This window comes from Neoarius graeffei, chromosome 24, assembly GCF_027579695.1.
Source record: "Neoarius graeffei isolate fNeoGra1 chromosome 24, fNeoGra1.pri, whole genome shotgun sequence".
NCBI classification, from domain to species: Eukaryota; Metazoa; Chordata; class Actinopteri; order Siluriformes; family Ariidae; genus Neoarius; species Neoarius graeffei.
Window position 1 is genome coordinate 26,121,358 of NC_083592.1, and position 19,391 is coordinate 26,140,748.

Sequence of the window (19,391 nt, forward strand, 5' to 3'; positions counted from 1 at the left end):
GTGAACAGTGTTGGGACATTACTCCATAAGGAGCTGAGCTGGATCGAGCAGCTCTAGTAACAGGGTCCATAACAGGACATGAGGACAAAGACACCACAGCATAGCTGCTGTCAGCGTCTGAGTTAAATTTCCAACAGCAGCTCCCTACGATGGCCTGGCAGTTTGATATTTTCTCCATTACATGCCTTGGACATGGAAAAGGGGACCAGAGAGCATTTGTCCTGAGTGCTAATGAGGTGAGAGCAGGTGCCAAAGTTATCACACATTGGACTAACACGCAACTTGGTAATGAAGAACATTACGTTATGAATCAGAAGACAACAAATCAAATGAAAATCTCTCCTATACTGCTTCTCTCTTCCTTGCCAACGCCAAGAGCACTTTTTACAGTTAATAGGGTTGTGACAAACACTTGCCTTGTTTATATTCTGTAATTAAATTAATGTATGAAAAAAACATGACAATACATTACAAAGCGCACACACGGTCGCAGATACAAAACGGGAAATCCATAAACACAAGCACCTACAACACTTGCGTGGTGGTGTAATTCCCTCTCTGCCTCTTTTAATTACTTTAATTATTAGTGTTCTTGGAGCAAACAGAGGCAGAACTCATTACACAATCGTACATTAGAAAGATGGAGTTTCAGACATTTTACAGAGAGACCACGTTAAACTCAGTATCTCACACTGAGGAGTTTCTAACAGTAACTGAGTACAGTGTGTCTGAGGGTCCGATGTGTCCCTGAGGCTCCAGCAGCGTGCGTCCGAGATTCCAGCAATATGCGTCTCTCCGAGTTTCCAGCAGCGTGTCTCCCTGATGTTCCAAGGGTCCGTGTCCATGGCTGACTGTCAACTTAAGGTTTTTTGTTCTTTTGACTTTGCTCCAACAAAATTGGCAACAAGAAAACCAGAACACAAAACAGACAGTGCAGCTCGGCCAGTCTGACAGTGTGAGACTCTGAAACACTTGACGCAAAATCACACTTGCATGAGTCTTCTTTCAGCCAAAAGCAGATCTGATGTACATGATGAACTTGTGCTCAGTGTCCTATTGACATTTTTTACTGGATTCCTTTCAGTATACCCATGCAGTTCCTTAATATTCTCTCTCTCTCACTCACACACACCCACCCACCCACTACCAAATATCACAATTAAACAAACACTAATCCTGACTGAGGATAAAGTATTCGCTGACTATGAGTTAAATCAACAGCAGTATTGCAAGTACGACTCTAAGCTAGACAAAAATAATAATAATATAAATAAAAAATAAAAATGTGCTGACTGTAATTAGCCTCCATCTGTAGCATGCCATTCAAACCGGTCTCTTAATTGATTAAACACGACTGGCATGCTTCATTTAATTTTCAAAACTGTTGGCTCTCATTAGGGGGCATTTTGATATGCCATAATTACACTGCTGTTGCAAAATAATGATATCTCTGATTCAACTGGTATCTTTATATAGATGATATACAGTACCAGTCAAAAGTTTGGCTACACCTTCATAGGTTTTTCTGTATTTTGACTATTTTCTACATTGTCGAGACATTCTGAAGACATTTAAACTACGAATAACATTTGTTAAAAAAATGGTTCACTGGTTGTCCTTCTTTGGACCACTTTTGGTGGGCACTAACCACTGCATACCGGGAACACCCCACAAAACGTGCCATTTTGGAGATGCTCAGACCCGGCCATCTAACCATCACAATTTGGCCCTTGTCAGAGTCGCTCAGATCCTTAGGTTTGCCCATTTTTCCTGCCTCCAACACATCAACTTCAAGAACTGACTGTTCAGTTGCTGCCTAATTTATCCCACCCCTTCACAGGTGCAATTGTATTCAGATAATCAATGTAATTCACTGTCAATGCTTTAAAAATAAATAAATAAATAAATAAATATAGTTAATGTGAGTACAAATGAACATCTGTGGTGTGTGTATTTTTTATATATATATATATATATATATATATATATATATATATATATATATATATATATATATATATATACACACACACATACATACACATACACACACACCACAGATGTTCATTTGTACTCACATTAACTTCAATAAAAATAAAGTCTGGACTAAAATATTATAATTACGATGAATCACATTAAAGCTACACCACTTGTAGATGAGCTGTGAAAGGTGAACAGTGTTGGGACATTACTCCATAAGGAGCGGAGCTGGATCGAGCAGCTCTAGTAACAGGGTCCATAACAGGACATGAGGACAAAGACACCACAGCATAGCTGCTGTCAGCGTCCGAGTTAAATTTCCAACAGCAGCTCCCTGCGATGACCTGGCAGTTTGATGTTTTCTTCATTACATGCCTTGGACATGGAAAAGGGGACCAGAGAGCATTTGCCCTGAGTGCTAATGAGGTGAGAGCATCTGCCAAAGTTATCACACATTGCATTCATTGGAACTTGGTAAGGAAGAATGTAAAGCTACAGATCATAAGATGATTAATCAAATATATTTATTCTGTTGACAGCCTCCAACCCCCCTTCCATCACAAAAAACACACACAAAATCCTCACCCTACGCTACTTCTCACGTCATTGCCAATGGCAAGAGCACTTACTACTGTTGTGACAAAAGCCTGTCATGCTTGCATTCTGTGCAATTAATGTATGAAAAAAACATACACACAACCACAGATACAAAGCAGGAAACCCATAAACACAAGCACCTACAACAGAAATACAACGCTTGTCCATGAGAGGAAAGATGTGTGGTGATGTACCCTCCAGCCCCCACCCTCCCTGCCTCTTTTAATTACTTTAATTATTATTGTTCTTGGAGCAAACAGAGGCAGAACTCATTAAACAACCATAAATTAGAAAGATGAATGAGTTTCAGACATTTTAAAGAGAGAGAATGTTAAAGTTAACACTTCCAGCTGCATGCGCCCCTGAGGTTCCAACAGTGTATGTATTGAACTGCTCTTTCTCACCGAGGCAGTTCCAGGACCGGTTTGGAGCCAGTGTCTAATTTTGAACTATTTCTGCACATTTCAAGAACTGGCTCTCAGCCAGGAAAACTGGTTCCAGAGTGGCACCAACTCTCTGCTGGCTTAGAATCAAGAACTGCTTGTGTCAGGAACTGAGGGCGGTAGTTCCAGTCATGTTTCCCTGAGGTTCCAGGTGTATTTATCCTGAGGTGTCCATCAGTACGACCTTGTCCATAAGCCTGTCCATGAGGTTCCAGCAGTGCCTTTCTATGAGGTCTCAGCTGTGTGTCCCTGACATTCATGCAGCGTGTCCCTGAGGTTCGAACCATGCGCCCTAATGTTCTAGCAGGTGTGTTCCTGAGGTCCCTGCAGTGTATGTCCCTGAGTGTTACGCAGTATGGATTCCTAAAGGTTCCACAGTGTCTCCTGAGTTGCCAGTATTGAGTGTCCTTGAGCATTCAGCAGTGCCTGTCCCTGAGGTTCAAACCTTGCATGTCCTTGAAAGCCCAACAGTGTGCGTCTGTAAAGTTATAGCAGTGTGTGTCTGTGACATTCCAACAGTATGCATCCAGGAGTTTCCAACAGTCCGAGTCCATAAAGTTACAGCAGTGTGTCCATGAGGTTCCAACAATGTGCGTCTATGAGCTGACACCAGTGTGGGTCACTGAAGTTCCAGCAGTGTATCCCTGAGGCATCCCTTCAGTGCTAACTGCACTTTATGTATTTGTAAGCGATTGCCCTTGATTGTAAGTATAGAGCTACAACAGAGACTTTATAATGTAACCAGAAAGTGACGGACAGAACATTTTCCCCAATATGAGAATGTGAGGGCGGCACGGTGGTGTAGTGGTTAGCGCTGTCGCCTCACAGCGAGAAGGTCCTGGGTTCGAGCCCCGGGGCCGGCGAGGGCCTTTCTGTGTGGAGTTTGCATGTTCTCCCTGTGTCCGTGTGGGTTTCCTCCGGGTGCTCCGGTTTCCCCCACAGTCCAAAGACATGCAGGTTAGGTTAACTGGTGACTCTAAATTGACCGTAGGTGTGAATGTGAGTGTGAATGGTTGTCTGTGTCTATGTGTCAGCCCTGTGATAACCTGGTGACTTGTCCAGGGTGTACCCCGCCTTTCGCCCGTAGTCAGCTGGGATAGGCTCCAGCTTGCCTGCGACCCTGTAGAACAGGATAAAGCGGCTAGAGATAATGAGATGAGATGAGAATGTGAGACCCTGTAATGCTCCAAGCAAAAAAAAAATATCACACCCTAAAAGCCTTTGCAGATACCCATCTTCGTGCCAATGCTTTAGTTACAAATAAGGGGACTGGATGCTGCGGTACCTTTGTGTCTCTATCAGAATGTAAAGGGGGGGGGGGGGGGGACAACAGCTACTCATTAGCATTAACATTTAGCACGTAAATGTCATTTAAATATATAATAAAGTACAGAGTACAAATTCCATCTATTTCAGTACCTCAATTACATACCATGTGCCACACAGCCACATGAACACACAGTAGGGGGAGGGGAAGAGAAGAAGTGCATCCCTGACAATTCTGCAGAATTACAGAACATTTCAAGGCTAATTTGAGCGCTAATTTGTTGGCAAGTCAAACAGCCTCAGCCCACGTTAGCATGATTAAGTTAGCCTTGTTCAAATGACTGCATATCTCATAGATAACTCTGGGAGAAGCGGGAAGAAAAGCAAATGAAAGTGACGGGGAGGCACAGAGAGCAAACAGCTTCTAAGCTCCTGTGGCTAATCATCATTGTGCTAGCATATTTATGAAATAGATGAGGCAGACCCAATGCTAGAACTAGCTTTTTCATAGAGTGACTGATGTTTAGGCAGCTAGTCCAATGAGATTCGAGTGAGACACAATGGCACAGAGATTGCTTTAGTGCCTGAGACAACGCGCGCGCACACACACACACACACACACACACACACACACACACACACACACCAACCTGACATCAATTAAAAAGCCCAGCTGCATGTCTAGCACTAGAAGCTTTTTATAATATAACTGTTGCTCCCTGAAGCTATCAGGTAAACAGCAAAGGATGAATCTTTGAATGAGGCAAAGGGAAAAAAAAATGCACTGTAACAAATGAACTAGGGCTTAGCATCAGTCTCTGTGTACAATGCGATTCAAAAATAGGCCTGAGAGCGAGCTAATTCACACAAGCTTAGCCCTGCATAATAGAATGCGTCAAGAACAAGCAATGACATGTAGCAGATCAACTGAAAAACAGATCGCACGTGCATAGATTAAACGTGTCAGTCTTTCTTTGAAGACATTGTCACTGCAGACAAAAGCATAAAAGCCACCGCAAACTTTAAAAAAAAAAAAAAAAAAGGATTTTTTTTTAGTAATTTATGATGTCACCAAGTGTTTACGCACCAATCAATCATATTTATCACTTGTTTATATTGTGCTTATCATGCATTGTGTTTATAGAGCTGCTGCAGCACAGGCTATACATACTACTCTTTGAATGTCATGGCAACAATTCTCTGGGCATACAGTATAAGATAATGAGCAGTATTGCGTACATTGAAGGTTATAGAAGGAAACAGGCACTGTCTGGCTTCTTCAGATAAGCCTACAGATAAACAGATGCACAAGCACAAAAAAAAAAAAAAACCTCATAGAATACACATCACATACATTTCCTTCTCCGCTGTTTTGGCTACCAGCCCTTTTAGCATGCAACTGACCTCTAACGCACGACGTGTTAACTCTAAACGGATGTCAGATAAGGTTAGAGACTAAATCTCAGTAAGTCTATTCAGAAATGCTCTAATAACCTCCACTGGGAGAGACATCCTAAAGTAGAGCACTTAATTAATACAGAACAGTCCGTGTTTAACACCTCCACAACAGCAAGCGAACAAACACATGGCACTTCAAAAGCATTGCCCCGATTCAAGGTATTTTATACAAATTCTTTACGACTTGGCTACTCTAGTAACTCCATGTGCCTCATAAAAGCAGAGACCTTGGTGAGTGAGACAGAATGTTGGATGAGTATTGGAGAGCAGAGTGAAAAGACAAATCCATAGCTGGTCTATACAGAAAGAAGGGCAGAACGCTGAGTGTGTTTACATTAGGAGTAGCAGGAGTCAAGAACAGAAGTGAGCACTCCAGACTGAATCGTGGCACACGCGTCATCCGTATCGATGGCGTATAAACTTGAGCAAAACACAAATGGTCACAATGATGAACCGATTCACAGGCTTTATGCAAGTTTGAGATATCACAGACTCGAGGGTGGTGGGGTGTATATCGGATACAAATTCAATACAATTTTATTTGCGTACCACATTTAACAATAGATATTCTCATAAAGAAACCTGTATATAGGTTAATATTTAGATCCCACATGAGTATGCCAGTGTTAACGGTGCCAAGGAAAAACTCCCTGAAAAGAACTGAGGAAGAAAACTTGAGAGGAACCAGACAAAGGGGAAACCATCCTCTTCGACAGTGGGACTATTAATCGATACCCTTCTTCCACACTTTAAAGTCAAAACAGTACTAAGTGTGTTGAAACGATGTTCAGTGCGAGTATCATAGTCTTTATGATTATCGCAGAAGTTGTTACGGATAAATCTACAGAATCCAGATGACATTATCCACTAAAGGAAGGGCGATACATGGGTATAAGCTGCTTCAGAAGAGCACAGTCTTTAAGGTATCCATGTGAAACCATCCACAACACAAAGATTATAAAATAAACTGAATCCTACACTACTTAGAACTCATAAAACAGCCATTTAAAGTGAAAAACCAAACACAAAGACCACACACTAAACAAGATTTGAAAGTAAGACCTAATTTATCCCAGATTATTAAAAAACAAACAAACAGGTAATATATATTTAGAAATTATTTGCATAGAATGGAGGTGGAAATATATTAAAAAAAATATTTAACTCTACATACAACCCCGACTCCAAAAAAGTTGGGACAAAGTCCAAATTGTAAATAAAAACGGGATGCAATGATGTGGAAGTTTCAAAATTCCATATTTTATTCAGAATAGAACATAGATGACATATCAAATGTTTAAACTGAGAAAATGTATCATTTAAAGAGAAAAATTAGGTGATTTTAAATTTCATGACAACAACACATCTCAAAAAAGTTGGGACAAGGCCATGTTTACCACTGTGAGACATCCCCTTTTCTCTTTACAACAGTCTGTAAACGTCTGGGGACTGAGGAGACAAGTTGCTCAAGTTTAGGGATAGGAATGTTAACCCGTTCTTGTCTAATGTAGGATTCTAGTTGCTCAACTGTCTTAGGTCTTTTTTGTCGTACAGTGGGGCAAAAAAGTATTTAGTCAGCCACCAATTGTGCAAGTTCTCCCACTTAAAAAGATGAGAGAGGCCTGTAATTTTCACCACAGGTACACTTCAACTATGAGAGACAGAATGGGGGGAAAGAATCCAGGAAATCACATTGTAGGATTTTTAATGAATTAATTGGTAAATTCCTCGGTAAAATAAGTATTTGGTCACCTACAAACGAGCAAGATTTCTGGCTCTCACAGACCTGTAACAACTTCTTTAAGAGGCTCCTCTATCCTCCACTCGTTACCTGTATTAATGGCACCTGTTTGAACTCGTTATCAGTATAAAAGACACCTGTCCACAACCTCAAACAGTCACACTCCAAACTCCACTATAGCCCAGACCAAAGAGCTGTCAAAGGACACCAGAAACAAAATTGTAGACCTGCATCAGGCTGGGAAGACTGAATCTGCAATAGGTAAGCAGCTTGGTGTGAAGAAATCAACTGTGGGAGCAATTATTAGAAAATGGAAGACATACAAGACCACTGATAATCTCCCTCGATCTGGGGCTCCACGCAAGATCTCACCCCGTGGGGTCAAAATGATCACAAGAACGGTGAGCAAAAATCCCAGAACCACACGGGGGGACCTAGTGAATGACCTGCAGAGAGCTGGGACCAAAGTAACAAAGGCTACCATCAGTAACACACTACGCCGCCAGGGACTCAAATCCTGCAGTGCCAGACGTGTCCCCCTGCTTAAGCCAGTACATGTCCAGGCCCGTCTGAAGTTTGCTAGAGAGCATTTGGATGATCCAGAAGAGGACTGGGAGAATGTCATATGGTCAGATGAAACCAAAATAGAACTTTTTGGTAAAAACTCAACTTGTCGTGTTTGGAGGAGAAAGAATACTGAGTTGCATCCAAAGAACACCATACCTACTGTGAAGCATGGGGGTGGAAACATCATGCTTTGGGGCTGTTTTTCTGCAAAGGGACCAGGACGACTGATCCGTGTAAAGGAAATAATGAATGGGGCCATGTATCATGAGATTTTGAGTGAAAACCTCCTTCCATCAGCAAGGGCACTGAAGATGAAACGTGGCTGGGTCTTTCAGCATGACAATGATCCCAAACACACCGCCCGGGCAACGAAGGAGTGGCTTCGTAAGAAGCATTTCAAGGTCCTGGAGTGGCCTAGCCAGTCTCCAGATCTCAACCCCATAGAAAATCTTTGGAGGGAGTTGAAAGTCCGTGTTGCCCAGCGACAGCCCCAAAACATCACTGCTCTAGAGGAGATCTGCATGGAGGAATGGGCCAAAATACCAGCAACAGTGTGTGAAAACCTTGTGAAGACTTACAGAAAACGTTTGACCTCTGTCATTGCCAACAAAGGGTATATAACAAAGTATTGAGATGAACTTTTGTTATTGACCAAATACTTATTTTCCACCATAATTTGCAAATAAATTCTTTAAAAATCAGACAAATGTGATTTTCTGGATTTTTTTTTCTCATTCTGTCTCTCATAGTTGAAGTGTACCTATGATGACAATTACAGGCCTCTCTCATCTTTTTAAGTGGGAGAACTTGCACAATTGGTGACTAAATACTTTTTTGCCCCACTGTATCTTCCGTTTTATGATGCGCCAAATGTTTTCTATGGGTGAAAGATCTGGACTGCAGGCTGGCCAGTTCAGTACCCGGACCCTTCTTCTATGCAGCCATGATGCTGTAATTGATGCAGTATGTGGTTTGGCATTGTCATGTTGGAAAATGCAAGGTCTTCCCTGAAAGAGACGTCGTCTGGATGGGAGCATATGTTCCTCTAGAACCTGGATATACCTTTCAGCATTGATGGTGTCTTTCCAGATGTGTAAGCTGCCCATGCCACACGCACTAATGCAACCCCATACCATCAGAGATGCAGGCTTCTGAACTGAGCGCTGATAACAACTTGGGTCATCCTTCTCCTCTTTAGTCCGAATGACACGGCGTCCCTGATTTCCATAAAGAACTTCAAATTTTGATTCGTCTGACCACAGAACAGTTTTCCACTTTGCCACAGTTCATTTTAAATGAGTCTTGGCCCAGAGAAGACGTCTGCGCTTCTGGATCATGTTTAGATACGGCTTCTTCTTTGAACTATAGAGTTTTAGCTGGCAACAGCGCATGGCACGGTGAATTGTGTTCACAGATAATGTTCTCTGGAAATATTCCTGAGCCCATTTTGTGATTTCCAATACAGAAGCATGCCTGTATGTGATGCAGTGCCGTCTAAGGGCCCAAAGATCACGGGCACCCAGTATGGTTTTCCGGCCTTGACCCTTACGCACAGAGATTCTTCCAGATTCTCTGAATCTTTTGATGATATTATGCACTGTAGATGATGATATGTTCAAACTCTTTGCAATTTTACACTGTCGAACTCCTTTCTGATATTGCTCCACTATTTGTCGGCGCAGAATTAGGGGGATTGGTGATCCTCTTCCCATCTTTACTTCTGAGAGCCGCTGCCACTCCAAGATGCTCTTTTTATACCCAGTCATGTTAATGACCTATTGCCAATTGACCTAATGAGTTGCAATTTGGTCCTCCAGCTATTCCTTTTTTGTACCTTTAACTTTTCCAGCCTCTTATTGCCCCTGTCCCAACTTTTTTGAGATGTGTTGCTGTCATGAAATTTCAAATGAGCCAATATTTCTCATGAAATTTCAAAATGTCTCACTTTCGACATTTGATATGTTGTCTATGTTCTATTGTGAATACAATATCAGTTTTTGAGATTTGTAAATTATTGCATTCCGTTTTTATTTACAATTTGTACTTTGTCCCAACTTTTTTGGAATCGGGGTTGTAGTACATTCTGTTTAAATAAACACCATCAAATACAAATACACTTAAAAATACATCAGAAACCATGGGATCCGAGGTAGCGAGGGTGTGGTCAAGCTTCAGCTGCAAACAGAGGAGGCAGGTTGAACTGCCAGGTAACGCGTGATGATTCTCACCTGTGTGAGATCATGGCAAATTTACTTACGTGTGACTTGTTTGTCTTATAGGGAGGGCTGTTAACCAACAGAAAGAGAGAGATATGATCTGAACTCTGTGTGCATTTATATTTGTGCATGTATGTCTGCAAGTGAGAACATGCTCAAAAGTGGTTACAGAAAAATGAAAAACTAGAAGGGTAGTTGGAGAGCACAGACTTCCGCCAAGGCCAAATGGCGTGTCTCACAACTTTAGCTAAAGAGAAACTAAACGCGTGGCTCGGATCCACTCCGAAATTTAACGGGTTCTTCCTTGGCTCATGCTACACCCTTCCACCAAGTTTCATACCAATTGGTTTGGTAGGTTTTGCACAATCCTGCTTACAGACAGACAAACAAATCACACTGAAAACATGGCGGAGGCAATAAAAGAAGCACAAAGCTTTGTAAAAAGTCCCCTATTTCATGAATCCTCCTTCCCACCCATTCATGTCAGGGTTCTACAGGACCCATGATTGTGAATTTGGTGCCATTCTTACCCTGTCCACACTAGGGATTTTGTACCGATACGAAACTACTTTCGTACCGCAACACCTGTCCACACTAGCAACTATACCGGTACTGTAGCGGTATAACTGTATCAGTACGAAGCCCACATATGTATGGGTTTTGTACCGGTACAGTATCGGTACTGTAGCGCTTCACTGTAGTGTGGACAGATGAACGGTGGACGGTTTTCTTTCAAGGTAGTTGAAATGCACGTGCGCGAAATGTTTCCGTGGTCGGTAACCACGGAAACATTTCGCGCACGCGCATTTCAACTACCTTGAAAGAAAACCGCAAACATTTCTCGCTAGTGTGGACAGATGCACTAAACTGTACCGGTATACTTTTGCCGCTTTTCCACTACAAACGCGGCTGAGCCGTGCCGTGCTGAGTTGGGCTGAGCGGGGCTATTGGAGTTGCATTTCGACTACCACCGCGCTGAACCGTGCTGGCTGGAAGTGGGTGGACACATTGGGTGGAGTTAGCGAAAGTGGGTGGACGTCACGTGATGTCGTTAAGCGGCGCAAACAGTGACATCAGTGATCTTTTAAGCGGTAGTCTCACGACCCGGATAGTAAACAATAAACATGGAGGACATGGAGTCGTTAGTGTTGCTGGTCTTGGTGCTGTGGCTTGTTGTCACCGACAACGCGGACAGATACTGGCAAGAGCGTATAGATGAGGCGAGGCGCATAAGGCTCCAGAAATTCTCATAATTCGTAATTCTTCTTCTTCCAGGTTTACGGTGTTTACAGATCCCAGCGTGCTCGCGGGGCGTGTGCGGGCATGTGAGGACACTCCTCCTCACCAATCAGTGCACAGGGGAGTGTCTGCTCACGCCCCTAGCCCCACTCGGCTCGGTTTGGCTCGCTTCAGCCCCACTCCAAAACCGTGCGAGTTTTGGGTGCTAAGCAGGGCTGAAGCGAGCTGAGTCGTGCTGTTTTGAGATAGTCGAAACGCGAGCCGTGTCGGGCTGAAGTGAGCTGAAGCGAGCTGAAAAAGGGTAGTGGAAAAGGGCCATTTGTATCGATACCGTTATACCACTTTCGTACCGGTATAAGTGTGAACACAGCATCTGATTCTGCAAACACATTTTAATTAAAAAAAAAAAACAAAAAACTAGAAACAAGGAACAAGTTGGTTGTCAAGTGTAATGAGATGATTTGCATATTACATACAATAGAGTGACTGGAGTTCAATAGGCAATGGATTTAACTTGTAAACTCATCAGGATACAATACATATACAAGAAGCATGAAGGACTGAGGTGTAAAAACAGAGGTGTAAACTGCAGCTTACTGTTCTAGCAATGATGGTGAATCCACCAAAATAGGATGGGGTCCGATCTCTGACTAACACACTAATAGTTACCACATGAAATAACAGTCACGCACGTGCTCCCGCACTCTAGACTGCTCACAACCAAAGAGCCCTCCATGCTTCTCAGGTGAAAATGCCCCATCCACTCCAGAGTGTGAGTTTCTTAATCTAGCTCTGATGCCATCTTCAATTAGGGTCATTTTACAAGTGGCCCCAGGTATAGTGGGTGGCAGACAGAATGGAGTTAGTAGCAGCAGCTAATGCACAGGACCACACTTCAGACAGGCCGTTCTGACCTCGCTAGCCCTGCATTAGCAGTGTTATCTTGGAGGGGAGGTGGAGAGATAGGTCTAGAGTGGGCAGCAGGGGCAGGCGGAGCATAAATAGATCACTTAGGGGAACAAAGTGTAATTAATGGGTGGATGGAGATAAGAGGGCCTTGGCTGCTATCTGGGAATGTGCTAATGGGGTTCACATACACTCAGCACGAGCAGGGAGCAACCCTTTACAGAGTGTGTGACTGGAGGGAAAGCAAAGGTGTGGTGTAGATCCTGCATTCCTGGAGATATATCTGCATGTGATTTTTACTGAGCATATAATACACTCAAAATGGCCAAAATTGTTTCGCGCATGTGTGCGCGCGCGCATATTGCCCTCCAGAATTGTAAAAAATAAACGCTGCACATAATTCTAAACAGTCACCCAAACAGGAAAAACTAAATTTGTTCTATTAAAAAAAAGGGGGGAAAAACATTTTGTATTTTCCTTGAGGATGTTTTCTCTAATGAACATGTCAAAATTTACACCCATAAGGAACATTTTAAGTAAACATTAGCAAATGGTATTCTTGAAAAACATTCACTAGCTCTCCAATTCCAGAAACTCTGTTGCCTTTAACCATATCTGGTTCCCCTGTGGTATAAATAAGGAGCTGCACACAGGTAAAATCCCTTACATGTTGGTGAAGGACGAAGAAAATGCTCAAAGATGACAGTTTTAGAATAGCACGGTTTAGTTGAGTCTTGTGGTTGTCAAGTTTCTTCTATAGCAGGCACTGGAAGAAAGAAGCCCTTCCTGAGAGCATCATCTCACAAAATGCAGCACCAGGACTTTACTGACTGTTAAAATGACAACTGGCGTTGTGTGTTTGATCGTGTACACCATCAACATGTTTGGAAAAAAGAAAAGCACCTCGTACAGAAATATGGAGGTGGATCCCTTTACATTTCTGGACTTTTTTTTTTTTTTGCGCCTGGTGGTTCAGGGGCTCATGAGGATTAATAGTATCATGAATCCTGCTAAGTACCGTACCAGGGTATGGTTGCCTCTTCAAGGGGGTTCAGACTTGGCAATATAATAGCTTTTAACAAGACAATGAAGACGACCTCCAAATCAGAACCCAGAGAAATTGTTAAAGGAAAACAAAACCAATATATATTGCAATGACTATTTCAGTCTCAGGATTTGAATCCTACTGAAAACCTATTTTCTTCGGGGGGTTGTGGTTATTCAAACATCACATCAAACCATGAATGATGTTATTACATTTGGCTCTGTGGGTGGACTTCAAATGAACGGGACATTGTTGTTTACTCATCTAAGAGGCCAGAGGAAGTGCTGCAGTCGGTTGAAGGTCAGGCGGCGGTGATGGTGAGGACACTAACTGACAGGAACTTCCGGACACTGTCCTTTCTGCATGGCCCCTGCGTCAGGGGCCCAGCCAGAAGCCAGCCAGGGGGTCTCTATGACCACTGGGAGGTTGTTTAAGTTGGATTTCCCCTGTTTGTTTCAGCACAGACAGCGGAAGGAGGACACTGGGGCTAAGCTACGGGATTCCCCGAGCACACAGATTCTAAGAAATGGCCAGGCCAGTTAGACCTGAACACAGATAAGGTTTTGTTATCATGAATTAGGTTTTAAATCATACAGACTTGCACAGTTCGGCTACTCTGATTGAACCTAATACACACAAAGTAACATGACAAAAAGCAACTTGAACTTTAACACACTATATATATATATATATATATATATATATATATATATATATATATATATATAAATGGGATATGAACACAAGCAAACTTTTATGTACTTGGTGTTCTTGTGCTTCTGACCCAAGTTTGACCCCGAAAAAGTCCAGCTGTGCTATGATAGCAGCGTGGAGTGAGGATGAGACTACAATTTGTCAGGAGACGGAATGAAAGAAAGAGGCAATGGAGGGAGAAAAAGTTTCTTCAAAGCAGAAGAGGGAGCCTGGGAAAAATGTTTCTCTGCAGTTCAAAACTTCACATTGGCCTTGGATTGTCTGGAGCAGCGTTTCTCAACCTTTTTTCAGTCACGGCACCCTTCAGAAGTATGCAAATTCTCAAGTCACCCCCATATAAAATACACGCAGTCACGCTGACCATACGCTGACCCCGGCAGTGACGTTGTGACATCGGAAAGGGGGCCGCGAGACAAATTTTGATGACGCATGAGGCGGCGATGATCTGCATTAGTGTAACTATCGTTTTTTGGAATTTTAATTCATTTTATTTATTCAATGCTAGAATATGTAATTTTTTTGACGGCACCCCTAACGAAGCCAGACGACACCCCGGTTGAGAAAGGCTGGTCTGGAGAGTGCTGATGACTGGAGAGATGGAGGGAGAGAGAAAGACCCAAAAAAAAGAAGGAAAGATAGCTCAAAATGGTATTTTAAGAGAGAACTAGCTGCCCAAAAGCTCTTGCAAGTGAAGAATACATTCCTGTGAGTGTAGTGTCTTGACGCTCAAAACCTCAGACATTATTGCCATACCCTCACCAGTAATACCCACGTATTCTACCATTTATAAAGTATGTTACAGGCTGTGGTATATAACAAATGCACAAAACACAAAAAATTGATTTGGGAACGCACATTTTCAAAACTTGGGTTTTTGCTAACGCTGCATTCTGCAAGTTTGTTGCTAATTTACTCTTTTTTTTTTTTTAAATGAAGGAACAAACGGCTAACAGCTCCGTTATTCCTGAAATCACCTACATTTCTTTTCCACACACCACTTCTTCTTCTTCTTCGCTCGCTTTAGGTTGTCCTCGTGTTGCCTGCTTTGTAAATGTGTAAAATCCCCTGCCTCAAAAGGTGCTGGTGTCATAAGATAAATTATTTTCTGATAAAGGTTCAGCTTCTGTTCTCTTCTTGATTTGTAACTCGGCCAATATTGACTCTGACCCCTGTTCAGACGGTGCAATAAAAAGAGGGTGCAATTTAAAAACAAACAAACAACAAAAAACCCCCACTGCAGAACAAATCTAAACAGCAACAAACCAAACGGAGTGATGCATAAGGCTAAAAATACAAAACTAAGCAGCCAGGTGGTCAGTTCACTGACGGTAATTTTGTCAAACATTATTAGCACCGGCTGAAAGTTTAGTGCAAACAGCCTACCCAAAGATTAGCACAGCAAACAAACAACAAATACTGGCATCTAAAAAGAGCAGATTTCTGGTGTAAAGATAAAATAAAATCCAAGTGTAGGAAGAGTTAACCTCGTGATAGGCTGCCTCACCCCCAGAGTTATGCATTTTTCATGCAATGTGAGTCAGAGACAGAATAATTATCACTCACTCTCCCTGCAGATGAGAGTGAAGATGAACTGAAATGTAGGTTCACCTCAAACGTAACACAGAAGTGAACTTGAGTGAGGCTAATTTAGTGAAGTAGCTTCCAGGCAAGGTCTTCTGTCTTTAGTTCCACAACTATACTGACCTCAAAAAAGAGGCACATTTCAATCCGCCCTTGCTGCGAGGGCAAAAACACACACAAATCCCATCTTTATTTGATTCTGTAGACCTGCACCTGACAAGGTTAGCTGACATCTGACACACGCTCCCACCTAAATACATACTCACACCCGTGTAGGACACACAAATGTAACAACTCACCGTGACCCTATAGCCAGGTACAATTAATCAAAATTAAATTGGTGATCTGGAGCTCGACTGAGACAAGATTACAAGGATAGTGTGTGTGTGTGTGTGTGTGTGTGTGTGTGTGTGTGTGAGAGAGGGAGAGGGAGAGAGGTGAGGGTCAGCAGACTCTCTCAATCCTGCGCTATTGACTGCAGAGGTGAGAGCCGGTGAGGGGAGCGGCAAATAGAATAAAATGATCGATATGTTTTCACCTGTCAGGAGTGTGAGAGCACTTAAAGAGGAGCAAACTTTCACCCCACAGCATATCATATTGATCAAAGGATGTAAAACCAAGCCAAAGGCTGCATAGCTACCAACCCATATGAGATGAGTAACCTGTTGTAGACAACACGGTGCAAAAACATCGGAACGGGCGTAAAGGGATCTCTGATAGGGAGTGAATAAGTGTTCATTATTTTTAAATAATAAACTTTTAAGACGAGAGATTTATACTTGAGGCACTTCACTTAACATGGCCACCTAAAATGACCAAACTCGTACTGCTCAACTCACTACTACTCTCGGAGGAAAAAAAAAAATCCTATCCATCTCAACAACAAAATCATAGTATTTAAACCATAATAGTTATTAATATCAAATGTAATAAAAGTCAATATCTAAACCAAACTATTTTCAGATAAAAAGTAATGGGAAATAAATGAAATGTTTATGTATCGGGAATGAAACATGACAGAGTGCTTTTACAAGAAAATAATCCACAACAGGGTGGTGCGATGCATATTTTTTCCCCAGTATGACTGTCCTGGGGCGGCACGGTGGTGTAGTGGTTAGCGCTGTCACCTCACAGCGAGAAGGTCCTGGGTTCGAGCCCCGGGGCCGGCGAGGGCCTTTCTGTGCGGAGTTTGCATGTTCTCCCCGTGTCCGCGTGGGTTTCCTCCGGGTGCTCCGGTTTCCCCCACAGTCCAAAGACATGCAGGTTAGGTTAACTGGTGACTCTAAATTGACCGTAGGTGTGAATGTGAGTGTGAATGGTTGTCTGTGTCTATGTGTCAGCCCTGTGATGACCTGGCGACTTGTCCAGGGTGTACCCCGCCTTTCGCCCATAGTCAGCTGGGATAGGCTCCAGCTTGCCTGCGACCCTGTAGAAGGATAAAGCAGCTAGAGATAATGAGATGAGATGAGATGACTGTCCTGAAGTGTTTTATTCCTTTTATGCCACGGCAATTTGCCAACGTTAACATAAAGCCTATTAGCACATTTAATGTTGTAAAACGTTCATGAAACGTACTAGTTCCTGTTACCAGTTGTCTTATAGCAGGCTATAAGCAGTCTTTCCTCACCGGCCTCTTGTTATTTATTTATATTTTTTCTTGAAGTAAAGACCGTAACTAAACCATAACTTACAAACTCCTCTGTTCTGAACTCTCTCCCTTGGCAGAAAACTTACTGATCGTTACAGACTCGAGACATCGTCCATAAATATTAAATAAAATATCACATCTATTTATAGAAAGCTTCAATACATCAATGATTATACAATTTCCTTTATAAATAAGTTTTTTTTTCAAGCTATCTGCCACACAAGTACCTGTTAATGAGCTGTTACCATAGAAACAATAACAGAATTAACTCCTTAATATCATCTGAATTAAAGCTGGCATTACTGTCAGAGCTGCTGTTACAGATGATTAATCAACACCTTTTGACCAATGAGGTTTAAGACTTCAACAGCGCTGTAGTATTCCATGTTATTATAGCATGTTATGGAATCTTATCTGATTAGGGTTTTTTTCTGCTGATATGGAAATGATTTGAGCAGCACTGTACTCGAAATTAGGTTTGAAGTGGCTCGGCGTTTAATATGCAGGAAGATATTTTGCTATTGTGTCTGAGAATTCTGCTGCACTTAATGAACATGTGTGGTCCACCTTTTAATTCTTAGCGAAGTAATGATCCATTACTCATTAGCACAACGTCAACCGGCATTGGAACCATCTGAAGAAAAACACTATTACAAGTTATCACCAAGTATAATGAGAGACCGAGAGCGAGCATGAGAGACGGTGCTTAAAGTGTGGGTGGAGAAAGATACTCCCAGTCATAAATCACGAACAGAACGAAGGGAGAATTTTTTCACCGATAAATTATGTCTGAGAGTTCAAACATCTTTTTTATCTGCACTGAGCGGCTAAGTGATACGATTTCATGTATTATGGGTGCCAGTGCTTCCTTTCTCCATGAAAACCCATTGCAATTCAGCAAGTGGACTCACTTTCATCTGAAACGCCTAAAATAACATCCTTCCCATGCTTCTACTCGAGGCTTAAATACCTCGTTAATCCCTCCCTCTCTGCAACATCACCCACGGCCATCAATCCTTGTCCAAAATGGTCAATCCTCTTGAGTTTTATTACTACCCGTCGTTGGTTATTGGGCTGCTGGCGCGATTTAAATCCTTGTTTCATTCCACGTCTTTACAGCATTGACCCCAAGAGCCTCAGTAACTCCATACCAGGTCTGACTGAAGTTCTAAAACGTTATGATGGTACGGTGCACTTACACTGGTTTATGGATGATATATTTGAACAAGTGGGTCTACATGCTGAAGCATTTGAAACTTTACTCCGAAAGCATTTCAGTAACTTGCCAAAGGGTTACACCATTGTGAAGTCTGGAAGTGCCAGATTATAACCATGAAAAGCCACACACAATGCTTGTTTGACTTTGAGGGAAAGTGATATGTTTGTTGTTTGGAAAGGGACATGACATATTTTGCTTTAACTCAACAGCTTTGCCATTGTGTCCCTGACCACAGCTACAAGACTAATTGCTTGTCGTAGGTTTCATGTCACTGATTAATGAGGAGTGGTCAAATGTCTTACCTAAGAGAGTTAAACAAAACTACCAAAACTCAACAGGGCCTTATTTTCTTCACCCCTTTGGATTTGACATCTCTACATTCCGAGAACGAACTCCGTGCCCAATTACAAAGCAGGATTTTTATCTTCAGTGTTCAATGCTTAATTGCAAACCTGTTCTTTATAATAATTCTTCATGCTGTCCTGGAAAAGGTGACCTACTTGATCAAAATTCATCCGGCTATGTCTCAGTATACAACCTTTCTTCTCCCCTCCTATATCCTCTGTGATAAGGCTACTTATCCAACCATTCTTTCTTTCTTTCTTTCTTTCTTTCTTTCTTTCACTTCTTGCATTAATTCAGACTGTGCTCTTCCCACAAACTATTGGAGCTTGCACAGATTTCTTCTGCTGTCTCGTGGTGGTGGTGGGGGCTTGCACTTCTGTCATCCATGTCTTGTGTATTTTTTATCTGATGTGAACGCTTTGCTTC

At 42.2% G+C, this 19,391-nt stretch overlaps 1 protein-coding gene across 1 annotated transcript in view; it reads right to left on the bottom strand.

Annotated features, from left to right (window-relative positions):
* Positions 1 to 19,391, bottom strand: part of arb2a (ARB2 cotranscriptional regulator A) — a 310,752-nt gene that overhangs the window by 5,670 nt on the left and 285,691 nt on the right. The window lies entirely within an intron of this gene.